The sequence below is a fragment of the Trematomus bernacchii genome, unplaced genomic scaffold (assembly GCF_902827165.1).
Source record: "Trematomus bernacchii unplaced genomic scaffold, fTreBer1.1, whole genome shotgun sequence".
In the NCBI taxonomy this organism is placed as follows: domain Eukaryota; kingdom Metazoa; phylum Chordata; class Actinopteri; order Perciformes; family Nototheniidae; genus Trematomus; species Trematomus bernacchii.
The window spans coordinates 1-11,641 of NW_022988110.1; the positions used below are offsets into that span (position 1 = coordinate 1).

The following is an 11,641-nucleotide window of genomic DNA, read 5'->3' on the forward strand; positions in this document are numbered from 1 at the left end:
TAGAGTGATTTATGTAGAGAAAGTAGACCAACAGCTCAGTATTAAGATGTAGACTCTAAAGATGTGTGTCTCTGGTGCTGCAGCATGGAGTGGGGTGCGAGCAGAAGCCTACCATGAGGCGGGGCCCAACCGACACATTAACTCTGCCTTCATGACCTTCGAGGTGCTCGACGACCACAGGAAGCTCTGTACGTTACCACGGATACGACCCGAACCCCTGGTGAGTGAACTGCATTATAAGGTTTGACTAATAACATGACAAAAAACATCATCCCATTTGAATCGTCTAAATCATTAAGAAATAAAACAGGAAATTGAACTCAAAATAAACTGCTTCTGGGGCAACAGTAAGCAAATCTTACACAGGACAATATGTCCAGGCAAGAACGTTAACTTTATGCATTTATTTTGATGTATCCCGAGCTTTTTGGGATCATTTAATGCACATCATAACAACAACAAAACAATCAAGTTCAAAGCAACTTGGAAGACAAAAGCTTGATGATGTCATCGTCTAACGATGTCTTTGTGGTTATTTTAGGTCCGGCCTGCATTACACAGGGTTTGAAAGATGTATTGGCTTACAGCAAGGCAGAAAGGGTCTAAAAAAAGTCACACTTTATTGGTAAACGATGGGAATGCAGTAAATGTTGAGTTTGACCCATAATAGGGATAGAAGCCTCTAAAGTAAATTACCCCTTTTGACGATAATATGTCTAAATAATACACAAAGCCTCTTTAATAAAAAACAATAGGCTCATGCCTACTTCGAGCCTAAATATGAAAGGAGGATGTCCATGAGAAGATGGATAGAGGAATGTAGCTGTTCAATTAAAGAGGATTTGTCTTTCACTCACAGGAAGGGGAGAGGAGGTTTCAAGAGGCCATAGCCAGGAAGAAGATCAGACTGGACAGGTCAAATATTTGTGTTCCTGTTAAGAGCACATACTCTGACAGTGTTTGTAGAAATGTCTTCTTCTTATTTCTCTCTTTTTGTTGTTTCAGAAAGTACATCATTTCCCAGAAGCAGGGCGAGGTCCCTCTGTCTGTGCCCTGGGACCCCAGAAACCAGGTGAGTGATCAGAACCACTCAGGAAGATCAGCAACAAAGACATGTGCTGTGATCAGTTACACATGCAATACAGATCAACACACATGTACACAGCTGGAGATGAATGGGCGCTCAGTGAGAGAGAGGACCAGAAAACAGCACCAGATTGCTGGCTGTACTTTGAGACGGCACAGCTTATTTAGTGGGAATGCTGATAACAGCATTCCCACTATATGTTATGCTACGGACAAAAGGTTTATTATTCCGCCGGCTTATTTTGTCCCTCTTCTCCTTCAACATCGCAGAAACTCCGTTCAAACATCAAAACGTTCAGTTCGGTCGGGAATCGATGGCTATTACTTTTATCATTCATAACTTTCATAATTCCAGAGATACATCCCATAATACATCACATTTTTAACCATTGAAGTCAATGGAGAAATTCTTCAGACTTCAACAAATCTTCATGCGACTTCAACTGCTAACTGTTCATTCATACTTTCACTCAGAAACCTCATTCCAACTCTAAAATGTTTCACATCTTTCTGACATTATTCGTGTAACACAACTTTTAAATCTGATTCTTACTTTTAGAGATATTAAACATTGTTCAGACCTTGGTAAAGAGGCCTTCTTCAGATTTTAACATTAGGCGAGTTCACACCAAGTACTTTGCCGTATTTAGTGCCGGCACTCAGTGCCCCCGGCAACGTTCAACATGCCTCCATTAAAGCCCATTGTAATTTCAGGCTGATATTTCCTCACGGTAGCAGCCGCACACCTTTAGTTAAACTGCCAAAAAGGCCACATTATTAACCCGAAAATACACAAAAATTACACTTCAGATACTCAACTTCCTTGACATGCTTCACGCAGAATTTCACAGATATCTGTTACGGTTCTTCGACAAAACGTTCACATGTAAGAGGTTTATCTCTCATTCAGAACAATGGAAACCTTTGATCTCTGCACACCTCGTTATAAACACCTGTGTCATGGAACACGATGATGTCATAACACACAGGTGTTCGTGTTTGAGCTAACGACGTGGTCACTGGAGTTTAACAGACTGGGTGTTTCTCAATCGCGAGTAAAGCTGCTTCAGAGCCACTATTTCAAGCATACTACGTCATCGAGTGCCGCCGAAGTACTGTTCCAATCTCCAGCATACTTGGAAATCTACCGAGCCCGGCGTACTCCGTTTGGAGAAATATCGAGGCTGCACATGAGTAGACTTCGCCGTCTTAAAATCCCCACAATGCTTTGCGCACGGACCAATTTCCCCAAATCTGTGGCGGAAGATGTAAGGCGGGGCCTCTCATATGACGCACACCTGCACACTTGCTAGCCTGTTCCACTCTTTGTTTTCCGAATGGCAGGAAGTATTCTTGCCTCGCTTCTGAAGCAAGATGCTCGGCAGACATGTGCTACCAAGCAAGTGTACTCGCGATTGAGAAACACCCACAGTCTGATGGAGACTTCATACTGACTTCAACATGTTCCACCTATTTTATACATTATTGGTGACACACAGCTGTCGTCATTAGCTCAAATATAAACACCTGTGTCATGGAACACGATGATGTCACATTGACAGGTTTGGTAACGATGCAGCCATCAACGCATCTAAGCGTATTATGGGGTGTCATCAAATGCCGTTGCCATGGTAACAGACCACTCGCCATGAAGCACGATGTCGCTGTAAGTCCAATGGACACGGTCCGATCGTCCCCCAAACTTCGCTTGTATATCACCGGTCCAGCCCTCAACAGCTCTACGTCAATTATGGGGTTTCTTCAAATGCCGTTGCCATGGCAACACAATGCTCGCCATGAAACACGGTTTTCTCATAACTTCAGTGAAAATGCTCCAAACGGCCCAAAACTTCACAGGTTTGTAACGATGCAGCCATCAACGCATCTAACCGTATTATGGGGTGTCATCAAATGCCGTTGCCATGGCAGACCACTCGCCATGCAACACGATGTCGCTGTAAGTCCAATGGACACGGTCCGATCGTTCCCCAATCTTCCCTTGTATATCACAGGTCCATGCCTCAACAGCTCTACGCCAAATCTGAGATCTCACCATATGCCGTTTCCATGGAAACACATCCCTCGCCATAAAAGACGATGTCGCTATAACTCCTATGAAAATGTTCAAAAAGTGCTCAAACTTCACATGTGTGCTAACAGTCCAGCCGTGAAGACATCTACGGGACATGCCGTTGCCATGGCAACACAATGCCCGCCATGAAACACGGTTTTCTCATAACTTCAGTGAAAATGCTCCAAATGGCCCAAAACTTCACAGGTTTGGTAACGATGCAGCCATCAACGCATCTAAGCGTATTATGGGATGTCATCAAATGCCGTTGGCATGGCGACAGATCATTCACCATCAAGTTAGTTCAAAAGTTTGGAGTTCAAATATTCTGCTGCTTTTCCAAGCCTTTTTACTCTCTTTTCTTCTCTCATCACACATTCAAGCCCCCAGTGTTCATGTATCATTTCAATCTAAATTCTTCACTTTCTTCTTACACATTACATTTTAGCATAGCAGTTTAGCGTCAGATTTTCAGCATAAAGCATTCCCACTAGCAATTTCTTCAGGAATTGCATTCTCTAGTTGTTTATTGACCTCCACTAACTGATCAACAACGTCACTACTGGATCACCAGTATGATCTTTCTCTGGGAACGTTTTATTCCCCCACAAAATAACCGTTAGTCAGCAGAACATGACAGAGACTGAGCTTCTGAACATTCAACCTGCATTTAGAAATATTCAGACCCAGAACAGACAGATCATGATGTCTTTCAAAGGATTTTGCATTAATGTAGCTGTATGGACAAGAAGTGCCGTAAGAAAAAACAAATACAAATAAGATAAAGTGAACTAATATACATGTGATGTGACATTTGATATGACAAAGTTGTTTAGTTGTTTTGTCTTGTATAACTGAATGAGCTGTTAAGTATTGTTACATACCACATTAAATGTAATCACACTAGAAAACCAAGCATAGAGGTGAACTGTTCAGCAGAGAGCAGCCTAGATCACTGGATCCAAAGACCTCTTATCAGTTTAATGAAGAGGTGCTGAGGATTTGCTCTTTCAAAAAGCTACATGCATCGTTGATACCAATGGGAACAATAATCAACTGTCCAATCACAACGCCGGACAGCCTTTTATTGAAACAGCTTTCTATGGTTAAGCCTGCTCATGAAGTACACCTAAACACAGTGAAGACTGATGGCAGTGTTTTTAGGTTGTGCAGCAGGAGGTTAAACAAACACTGTCAAGATTCTCAGGGCACAATTCTCTGTTGAATATATTCTGGCATAGAATATTTCTTTATAATGAAAAATAATTCAGTTGTTAAAGACAAAAATCTAATAATAATCATTTTCAATTTGAATTCAATGGAAATACATTTCACATGTGTGATGTTTTCATAGAGACAGATCAGATCAAATGGACCGTTAATAAGACCTTTGAAATCTTCCATCCAGCTGTCGTGTACTGATTCAGTATCCTCTTTGTGGTTGTTGAGATACATAAATAGATAGATCATGACAGTCATTGTACAAGGATTACAACATTTGTTAAAAATAGAATACAAATAAATGAAATAAACATTAAAAACAATATATACATATTCACAATAGAAAATACATATATTCAGAAGAGTATCTAAGAATACACACTTTAAATTATACAGAATCAATTATAATACTCTCGGAAGCATATACACATAGTGTACTATATCCATTGTGCACAGTAGCTTTAATTATACGTCATGTTTTGATTAGATAAGCTGTGGTAATAGTGGCTATCAATAGATAAAGTAAAACACAGTCACACAGACTTATACAGACTCTGTATGCGATCAGAATAGGGAGATCAGTTTTAGCAACACTGCTTCATCTACATTCAGAGGAGACACACTGATAACAACGGACATCAGGATCAAAGGTCTTGGAACTTTTGAGAGCGGTATTAATGATTCATGATCCAAGGGCCACACAAGTTTTCCATTTATAAAATGTAGCTTTTTATTACTAGGCCTACTGAACAAGTTAAAAGCATGTGTGCGTTTGGATTCATGTACCTTGCTTTGACTGACAGTCTACCGATCAAGCACAAGGCACATTTATTCAGATAATATTTGATGCTTTCATTAGGAATTGTATGGTTTCATTGCATGTTAAAATACTACATTAAAATGGACACTTCTAGACTTCATCATCTGCATTCTACCTTAACAAACAGACGTTATGTTGACTGTGAGAAATGATCTGCAGGTTGAATTTCATACTGTACTGTTCTATATCAATTACTATGAATAGCTGTCGGAAAATAGGGAAAACATTCTGTAAACACATATAGAATATTTATGCATATGTATGTGTGTGTGTGTGTGTGTTCAGGTGTATCTGAGCTATAACAATGTTTCCGCTCTGAAGATGTTGGCTGCTAGAAAAAACTGGCGCCTCAGCTCTGAGAAAGACAAGGTACCTGAGTTTTTCTGTTTCATTTACGAGAATGATCTTTTCCTGTCCCCCAATGAGGAGCTGTTTGTCTGATCACAGGGTTGATCTGTGTTCAGGTCCCGTCTGTTCACCCTGGAGCATAAGTCCATGCTGAGTTTCAGGGTGGGAGTCAGAGGTGGATGTTCCTGCTCACAGAGCCTTCAGGCTGCTGGCAGAGCTGAGCGACCGGCCCAGCTGGGACCCACATTATCAGTACGTACGCACGCACGCACGCACGCACGCACACACGCACGCACACACACCTCACCAGAGTCAGAGAGGCACTGGAACACACACACACACAAGCTTCCACATTTCTAAAAAATGTTCTGCAGTATTCCAAAATGTAATAGAAAATTCCCATTGCTTTTAGTTGAGGGAGCCTTTGTGATGCTAACTTCTGGATCGGCCTACAAAATCTGTCATCACTGCACCACTATCTATATAAAGGTCTGGGTTTATAAGTAGTGTACATATGGCTAACACATTTTGCACAAAAAGATCCTCACAACGTTTAATGTGATGAATCCTCACAGTGTACTTTTGGTTTGATTGTATAATCAGTGCAGAACGGATGAACATAACATCATATATTGAGCCATGTTTGTTGTATTAGTCTGGACTTTCATTTCTGGCAAGCAGCTATAAAAGTGTTTCCAAATAGAAAGACAGGCCACACTTCATGTGGATAGTCCAATAATAAATCAATACAAAGTCTTTGAAATTTCAAGGTTCAAGGCTTTTATTGGTCATGCGTACATAGCTACAGTGTAGTTTATGACGATGAAAATCTTAGGTCACAGGCTCCTCCAACAGTGCAACACAATAAAACAGAAAAACAGAAAGAATAGTGCAAGTACATACAAAAAGAAAAATAGTGCAATAGTGCAATAGTGCAATAAGAGTCTATATACAAGTGATTGGAATATTATATATTAGATACATCATTTGTAAGTTGCAGCCAGATGAATGTTATGGATGTTGTTTCTAAGTTCAGGTGTTTAATAGTCTTATGGCCTGTGGGATGAAAACTGTCCCTGAATCTGGCAGTTTTAGTCCTGATGCTGCGGTACCGCCTGCCAGATAATAAAGCAGAGTCAAATGTAATCTGTAAATGTTAAGTGCCTTGGAGGAGGGTGTGTTTTCCTTGTGTTCACTCCAGAGGGGGGTTTCTCTCCCATACACTCCCCCCCTGCCTGAAAACACCTCCATTGGACCCCTTTGTTTACTTCTGTAACATAGTGACATCACTGTGTAACATTTGCACTTCGACTGGCTAGGGCTCCAACACATTGTACGTGATAGGCTAAGGGTCCGGGACATCTCTAAGTGGTTAACCAATCACAACAGAGCCGGCCAGCTAACCAATCAGAGCAGAATGGGCTCTGGTTTCAGACAGAGGGTGAAAAGAGGTGCTGCAGCACAGACAGTATGAGAAGAATAAAGAGCTTTTTGAACATTAAAGTATGGAGACATGTCCCAGTAGAGACACTACATACTGATATACACCTGAACATCAGCAGGAGAGGACTCTTTAAAGTAGAGACACTACATACTGATATACACCTGAACATCAGCAGGAGAGGACTCTTTAAAGTAGAGACACTACATACTGATATACACCTGAACATCAGCAGGGAGAGGACTCTTTAAAGTAGAGACACTACATACTGATATACACCTGAACATCAGCTGGAGAGGACTCTTTAAAGTAGAGACACTACATACTGATATACACCTGAACATCAGCAGGGAGAGGACTCTTTAAAGTAGAGACACTACATACTGATATACACCTGAACATCAGCAGGAGAGGACTCTTTAAAGTAGAGACACTACATACTGATATACACCTGAACATCAGCAGGAGAGGACTCTTTAAAGTAGAGACACTACATACTGATATACACCTGAACATCAGCAGGAGAGGACTCTTAAAGTAGAGACACTACATACTGATATACACCTGAACATCAGCGGGAGAGGACTCTTTAAAGTAGAGACACTACATACTGATATACACCTGACATCAGCGGGAGAGGACTCTTTAAAGTAGAGACACTACAGACTGATATACACCTGAACATCAGCAGGAGAGGACTCTTTAAAGTAGAGACACTACATACTGATATACACCTGAACATCAGCAGGAGAGGACTCTTTAAAGTAGAGACACTACATACTGATATACACCTGAACATCAGCAGGAGAGGACTCTTTAAAGTAGAGACACTACATACTGATATACACCTGAACATCAGCAGGAGAGGACTCTTTAAAGTAGAGACACTACATACTGATATACACCTGAACATCAGCAGGAGAGGACTCTTTAAAGTAGAGACACTACATACTGATATACTCCTGAACATCAGCAGGAGAGGACTCTTTAAAGTAGAGACACTACATACTGATATACACCTGGACATCAGCAGGAGAGGACTCTTTAAAGTAGAGACACTACATACTGATATACTCCTGAACATCAGCAGGAGAGGACTCTTTAAAGTAGAGACACTACATACTGATATACACCTGAACATCAGCAGGAGAGGACTCTTTAAAGTAGAGACACTACATACTGATATACACCTGAACATCAGCAGGAGAGGACTCTTTAAAGTAGAGACACTACATACTGATATACACCTGAACATCAGCAGGAGAGGACTCTTTAAAGTAGAGACACTACATACTGATATACACCTGAACATCAGCAGGAGAGGACTCTTTAAAAGTAGAGACACTACATACTGATATACACCTGAACATCAGCAGGAGAGGACTCTTTAAAGTAGAGACACTACATACTGATATACACCTGAACATCAGCAGGAGAGGACTCTTTAAAGTAGAGACACTACATACTGATATACACCTGAACATCAGCAGGAGAGGACTCTTTAAAGTAGAGACACTACATACTGATATGAACCTGAAAATTAGCAATAGATGTCATCTTTAAAAAGGTTCAGGGACCAGGTCAAGGTTATACTCTCCAACAAAACAAAATTTTACTTTAAATGAATCTTAATTATTTTGTAAGAAAGAGTTAAGTGCTGTGTGGCATACAAAAACCCTTTTGGCATGGATTGGTAATTATTGAACTTTTTCAGGGGGCTGGTATGTTAGTTTTGTACCTTGGTATAAAGTCAGGCTAGCTGTTTGCACCCAACTCCAGTCATTATGCTATGCTTTGCTAAAGGAGAGTGGCTGTAGCTTCAAGTTTATCGTAGAGACATGATATTCATTTTTAAATGTAACTCTTGGCAAAATAATGAATAAATATAAAATGATATTACAATGACTTTCACAATATAGTCATTATTATTTCCCATCCCCCTCTCTGTCCTTCCCTACATCAGGAATTGTGAGCTGATATACCAGGTGGATGATGATGACTTCCTGTATCGAGTGGTGACCCCCTCAGTGCGTCAGGGGGGGGTGGGTTCCCCGACTATCAGCCAACCAGAGAAGGATTCAAGACTTCATCTTGTTGGCTTCCAAGAGGAAGCCGTGTGGCAGCGGGTCAGTACACTGAATGGCTAAATGACAGGTCAAAGGTCACATACCCCTTATCTTTCAGAATTTACTGTCGCTTTGTTGTTGTAGGATATGTTGCAAGAAATATATTGTTATATAATGTAGTAAAGTAATCAGAATAGGATCATTATGGTATTTAATGTTAAGAGCATATTGTGTGTGTACTAGGTTAAAAAACAAGGCTTCACAAACTGGAATTAAGAATGTCAAGGTTAACGAAAAGGCCCCCTTTAGTAGGTTCAGCTTAACAAAATTCTCTGTTAATGGGGTAAGAAGTAACGATAGGAAAATGGACAAGCTTAGGTCAAAGTATTGCAGGGGAACGCGACCATGGACACCTACAAGGAAAGGTATGGCGAAAAAGGGTTTCAACAAAGAATAGTGGAGGTGGTTAATCTTCCTTCACCTGGGTCAACCAAAGAGAAACAAGGAGGCTAAAAAAACGAAAGTGTTGAGAAGGAGGTCCTGGCCAAGATCACTCCAACAGTTTCTTGTGTTTTCCCCCTCAGAGACCCATACGTCATCGCACTGCGCTCAGTGTCCCTGCCCACTCACCCCCCCCACTGAAGGATATAACAGAGGAGAGGTTCTGTGTGCTGGCTTTACCATCCTGGAGACTAAAGACAACATGTCCCTGGTGAGACAAATACTGGTTTAATATGCTTAATCATGGGTAAATAAACTGATAGAAATATAAAATGTTTGGCTCCCAGTTTTCTATCTAAGACTTTTTCTATGTACACAAAAGGCCTCTTTCTCTCAAATATTGTTCACAAATGTGTCTAAATCTGAGCACTTCTCCTTTGCTGAGTTAATCCATCCAGTGGCCTTTTACTGTGAGCAGCCTGAGGCACACCTGTGCAATAATCCTGCTGTCTGATCAGCATCTTGATAGGCCACACCTGTGAGGTGGATGGATTATCTCGGCAAAGGAAGAGTGCTCACTAACACAGATTTAGAAAAATGTGTGAACAATATTTGAGAGAAAGAGGCCCTTTGTGTACATAGATCAGCTCATGAAAATGGGAGCAAAAACAAAAGAGTTGCCTTTATATTTATGTTCAGTGTAGATATAATGAAACACCTAACCATGTATGTGTATCTTTCTCCAGGTCAGTTACTATAACCAGGCATCTCCAGAGGTTATTCCCTACATCTCCACGGACATCGCCGGCCTCTCCTCCACTTTCTAACCACACCTTCTCTTCCTGCAGCCAGTACCTCGCCAAAAACAGACTGCAGTCGGCCTCTGAGGAGCCAACTGGCCCAGACCAGACCACAAACACAGACAGTCCCACCTGGGATGCTGCTGCAGACGGTCTGTCAGCGCCCCCCCACAGCACCCAGCTGTAGAGTCAGAGTTATTTCCAGGCCAGTTCACATCACGTGTACAGTGTTGGGTGAGGTTAAGATGCTGCTTTACAACATGGTACTATTAACACGGCATTAAGTGGTCACAGTGATCAAAAGGTGATATTTAGATTCAATCTAAATATCCCAAAAAACTGAGCCGAGAAAATAAAATGCTCTAATATTCAACCAGACTCTGATATAAAAACATAGACCTAATTTCAAAATAAAGACTCAATATTAATGATTGAATTGAAACATTGGAGTCTGTGTCTAGCTATTGTCAGATAAAAATATGTTTTGTTTGTGAATCTACGGTTTATATTATTGTAAAACTAACCAACTGCAGGCTTTTTATGAGATGCGGGTAATTTTTTTAAAGAAACACTAAATGTAGCAGTTAATGGTGAGAGAAATATCAACACGTTCTGACTGCAATGAGCAGAAGTACTTCTGTCTTTTTTATAATAAATTGATGTTTTATTAAATGCTTTTATAGACATTTTAATAAAATGATTTCAACTGTGCCCTTCCACTCATAATTAAACTGTAAAATAAACACAAAATATAATTAATTATACTGCTTAGTCTTGGAGTCAGTATGGTAACATCATCTTAGTCTTTGAACTAGCATGGCCCTGTGAGACTGAACTGAAGCCAAACTCATCCATTTGAACGTAATAACAGACATGTGTGCTGATTAGCAACAGGTATCCAACCATCAAAGCTTCAATGGAATCACAATTCGTTTAGCAGGTATTTGGTCAAAAATCAAAGTGTTATGATGATGTTTAAGGAAAAGGCAGGAAATCATCAAAGTAATCACATCCTCATGAAAAATGTGTGAACTCTTCGGCTGTCAATCTGACTCCGAGAGACTCTGAGGTGAAGGGGCTGCAGTTCTGGGGCTCCAGTGTTGCCAGCCGGTTGCCACGACTTCCTCCTCTGTGTGCTGCCTGTTGTTGACAGTCAACTTGAGAAACGGGCCTGGAGTTGGAGTGGAGAGAGAAGAAGGTAGCCAGTTAAGCTACTTGTTAGCTAATAAATGTTGTCAGACAACACTCGATGTGTTCTGGGATTACATGAGGACCAATGATCTGCCACTTCTGCTCTTCACACACAGTCTGTTTGACTGCGTACAACCAAAGTCCGCTCAAACTTGA

At 40.8% G+C, this 11,641-nt stretch overlaps 1 pseudogene; it reads left to right on the plus strand.

Annotated features, from left to right (window-relative positions):
• Positions 1-83: 83 nt before the first annotated feature.
• LOC117475734 lies at positions 84-10,680 on the plus strand (annotated as a pseudogene).
• Positions 10,681-11,641: the final 961 nt, after the last annotated feature.